The sequence below is a fragment of the Malus domestica genome, chromosome 15 (assembly GCF_042453785.1).
Source record: "Malus domestica chromosome 15, GDT2T_hap1".
Taxonomy (NCBI): Eukaryota; Viridiplantae; Streptophyta; class Magnoliopsida; order Rosales; family Rosaceae; genus Malus; species Malus domestica.
Genome location: NC_091675.1, coordinates 48,778,435 through 48,783,529, shown reverse-complemented (window position 1 = coordinate 48,783,529; position 5,095 = coordinate 48,778,435).

The window sequence follows — 5,095 nt, the reverse complement described above, 5'->3', positions numbered from 1 at the left end:
GTGTGAGCAGAGAGCAAGGCTTGACTTCTCTTGCCCCTACATAAGAAGGCTGTCGAGTTCAACCCGTTGAGCACCGCACCGGTGGTTGCCGTCATCTCTTTCTCTCCCCCTCTCTATCTAGGACTAAGCAAAAACAGAGACTCAAAAAGTTTTTCTAGTGGCAATGAGTGTTTGAGAGTTGTTTGGGTGATGGTGTTTTATCATTGTGAGTTTTAGAGAGAGAGTTTGTGGTGTTTTATTTGAAGAGGTGAAAGAGATCAGAAGCAATTAAGAGACATAGAGAGTTTTGGTTGTCTCTTGGGTTTTGCAGATCCACGGTGGACAGTGGTAAGGTTGTGAAGGTTTCATGGTGGTGAGATGAAAAATTGAGAGAGAACCGACATAGCTTTTTGTGTCGATTCCCACAGACGACGCCAAATGTTAATGCACAAAACCGGAGGGGTCTTGGAACAACGTAAATCCGACCGTGAATTTGCAAGAAAGTAAATAACATAAGATGTATCGTGGTTCACTCTAATGTTTGGGCTACGTCCACACTGATATTATATTTCTCTGAGAGGATTATGAGGGAGAGAGCCTCTGTAATGTGATAGTGAGGTTTTAAGAGGGTAAAGGGCAGGCCTAAGAATTGGCCTCCTCTAATGAGGAAAGTGAGGAGTCCTTTTATAGAATAAGAGCTCATCACTTATTACATATTTGCCCCTTCCTATGTTACATAATTACATTTGAGTCCTCCGAGTATTTATACGAGATCTAAATACGGAAGCCCTAAGTATGGTACAAACAGAAGGCCTTTTGAATTATTGAAGGCCCTTTAAATTATTAAAGACATCTTGAATAAGCCATAAAACAACAATTAATTATTGTTCTATTAACAAGCCATAATTATTGCGGTATTTTCGTGTATTAATCAAGGTTCTAAAATGTCACATCCCGGGCTCGACTTCGCTGTAGCACGATATTGTCCACTTTGGGCCCTGACCACGCCCTCACAGTTTTGTTTATGGGAACTCACACGAGAACTTCCCAGTGGGTCACCCATCATGGAATTGCTTTTGCATGAACTCACTTAACCTCAGAGTTCCTATGGAACTCGAAGCCAGTGAGCTCCCAAAAAGCCTCGTGCTAGGTAGAGATGGGAATATACATATAAGGCTTACAGAATCCACTATCTTGGGCGATATGAGATGCTACAATCCACCCCCTTAAGGACCCGACGTTCTCGTCGGCACACTTCTGGCCAGGGATTGGGTTTGATACCAAATTGTCACATGCCGGCCCGGGCCCCTACCACATCCCGGGCTCAACTCCATCGTAGCACGATATTGTCCGCTTTGGACCCAGATCACACCCTCATGGTTTTGTTTCTGGGAACTCAGACGAGAACTTCCCAGTGGGTCACCCATCTTGGGATTGCTCTCGCGCGAACTCGCTTAACTTCGGAGTTCCGATGGAACCCGAAGCCAATGAGCTCCCAAAAGGCTTCGTGCTAGTTAGAGATGAGAATATACATATAAGGCTTACATGATCCAGTTCCCTGGGCGATGTGAGATGTTACAATCCACCCCCCTTAGGGGTCCAACATCCTCGTCGGCACACTTCCAGCCAGAGATTGACTTTGATACCAAATTGTCATATCCCGGCCCAGGCCCCGACCACATCCCGGGCTCGACTCCGCTGTAACACGATATTGTCCGCTTTGGGCCCTGACCACACCCTCATGGTTTTGTTTCTGGGAACTCACACGAGAAGTTTCTAATGGGTCACCCATTCTGGGATTGCTCTCGCGTGAACTCGCTTAAGTTTAGAGTTCATACGAAACCCGAAACCAGTGAGCTCCTAAAAGGCCTCGTGCTAGGTAGAGATAAGAATAAAACCAGTGAGCTCCTAAAAGGCCTCGTGCTAGGTAGAGATAAGAATAAAACCAGTGAGCTCCTAAAAGGCCTCGTGCTAGGTAGAGATAGGAATATACATATAAGTCTTACAAGATCTACTCCTCTAGACGATGTGGGATGTTACATAAAAGATGTTAGGCGCTAGTCGGACGGTTGGTTGAGGCCTAGTGACTAGGCATCTAGGCGGAGCCTATGAGGATTTAAATAAATTTATTATATTATTATAAAGTATTTATATAATATACAAATAAAAATTAAATAATATGTTACTTTTGAAAAAGAGAGTATGTATGTAAGATGAGAGTTATAGATTAATTCGTATGTGTGAGGTTAAAGTAAATATTTTAATAGGATACATAATATGGTGTAGCTTTAAACTGAAAAAAAGAAGAAGAAGAATTATAAAATATGGTGGGCCTTAAATACGTGGGCACAAATAAATAGTTAAAAATTTATAAAATAATAGCCAAAATCTGCAAAAGAGGAGGATGTGAAGAGAAAATATAAAAATAAAAAAAGCAAAAGGAGACGAAATGATAACAAAACAAGAAATGGTGGGTCCGGTTAGAGAGAGAAAAAGGCTAAACAATTGAAAAAGTGGTAAGAAGTTCCATCAAAACCTAAACAACACCGTGTAAGTATCAAATTGACTTCATCTTTTTCGCGAATCTTCAGCGCCCTGCAACTTTTTTTTCTTTCTAGATTCCATTCTCCACACAAGCTAGTTACCTCCACCTAGCCCCGTCCAGCTCCACCTAACTCTGCCTGGCCCCGCCTAATTCCGTTTAAACCCCCCCAGAAGCCACCTAATAAGTTGTATGACTTTCCTTGATGCTTTGGACTAAATCCGGGCGACACTCCACTGCCTAGGCCGATTTTTAGAACACTGATATTAATTATATCCATAAATCGGATCATTAATAAACCATGATTAATATAAACAATAATTAATAAGCCATAAACTTAATACAAATGATAATTAATAAGCCATAAACTTAATATAAACAAAAATGAATAAACTACATAAACTTAATACAAACGATAATAATTAATAAACTACATAAACTTAATACAAACGATAATTATAATTAAACTTAATACAAATGATAATTAGTAATAATATTCACCACATTGACTTGGTGGTGGACTTGGGATATAAGCTTGAGATGAATTATCATCTTCAAATATACTCTTTGTGGCATGCTTTCTCATAATTTCCTTTTACTTATCACGGAAGAACTTCTTCCTATTTGGAGTGTATTTATTGAGGTTCTCCCTCATCAAATCACATTCGAACCTTTCATGCTCCCTTTCCGCTTCCTTCACAAAGGCCAAGCGCAGTTGGGCCATTTTTTTCCTCCTGAGAGCTATGGCTTCCAGCCAATTTTGCAAATCCAATAGAAATTGTTGTACTAACCGGATCTTGCATTTCCCTTTTATCTTTATTTCCTTTTGCTTATCTCTTCCCGAGGGCCTTGTAAAAGAAGAAGTTGGAGTCATTGAATCGACATATTCATTGACATCATTTATGCTTACGACTTCACTACCAAATAATTTTCCCTATTGTTGGTCCGTATCGGTTCCCCACCTCAGACAATCCTTGAGGATGTCCCAAGCATGATGCAACTTAAAAGCTTGATTGTTTGGCATAGTTCTTGTCTTGTAAATTGCCATTGTTTTGTCCCCTTATGCAAGGAATACATAAATACAATTAGTTGCAAAATAAGATTATGTACATGACAAATAAAATATCAACAGAGAAACTCACCACTTCTATGACACTCATTCCACTAGCAATGTTAATCACGACTCTCTCTAAGCTTCCCTTCCATAAAGTGCACGCTTTATTGATAACCTTCCACCGATCGTAAATACTACCAACTTTAACTTCCTTTCGGTTGGCGTTAGAGTTTTCATTGAACTTATCAACGATTTTAGCCCACAAAACATTTTATTTTGATTCGTGCCAATGGTACCATATTTGATAATAGAAACTCATGCCAAACACAAAAGCAACATCTCCCTTAAAAGACCAATTACGACCTCTAATATGATCTTTTGCCATCTTGAAAAATTTGGAAATAGGAAGAAATAGTTTTGGAAGATGGTAAAAAAAAAAAATTGGAAGAATTGTAGGAGAAAAGTGAGTTTTGTGTGGATATTTGAACAAATACTTAGGTATTTATAGAGTTTATGAGTGAATTTTGATTTAAATATTTTTTTATAATTATTTTAGCGGTTGAATTTACATGTGGGTTGTTAAATTTCTTTTACCGTTCAATTTTATTATATTTGATCTCAACATTTGGATCAATAAATATATAAACATAAAAAAAAGAAAAAGAAAATTGAACCTGTACCATTGAATCAACCAACTGCCCATTTAAATTATGGCCATATGATCTAAAAAAAGCAGTTAGGCTTATTATTGCTTCTGGACAAGTGGGTGACAAGCCCACATGGGTGGGGTCGGGGCGCTTGCTGTGCTTGGCAAGTACCGGGCGTGCACGCGTCCTTGCCCGGCGTTTGGGCTTCGACTCTTTTTTCGTACTCTCACATGTGGGGCACACCACTAACCTTGGCCTAAATCTTGGCTGGAATTTACCCACTTTTTGAGTTTTAACACATAACCCTATTTTGGCACAAGGGTTGGAATGAAATTGAGGGGGGGGGAATAAAAGGTAAATTTGAAGACTGGCTGTAATTTATCCACTTTTTGAGTTTTAACACATAACCCCATTTTGGCACAAGGGTTGGAATGAAATTGGGGGGGGAGGGGGGAGGGAATAGAAGGTAAATTTGAAGACTTACTTCAAAGGTTGGAGTTGGTCTAAAAGAGTATTTAAAATGCATTTTTTTTGGAGCTAATGCACGAAGGAGTCAAATAATTTTTCTATTGTTTTTCTTGGCATAGTGGGCCATCCTGGACTAGAACAAGAGACGTCGCATGTGAAGTATATCATTGCACATACGGTCCAATCAATTGGGAGGCTCTGCTTTTGCATACAATTTGATCCCAAAAGTACACTATCCTCTCATGTGTAACGGGAGCTGCATGTTTAGTTTGTCACCGACGTTTGGTGGAGTCCTTCCTATATTTATTTAAAAAAAAAAAGGTTCAATATTTGAGGAAAAGTGCATCCGTAAGTTAAAGTTAAGCAACCCCCAATATTTTAGAGGGAAGTTCAAAGCATTCCGTC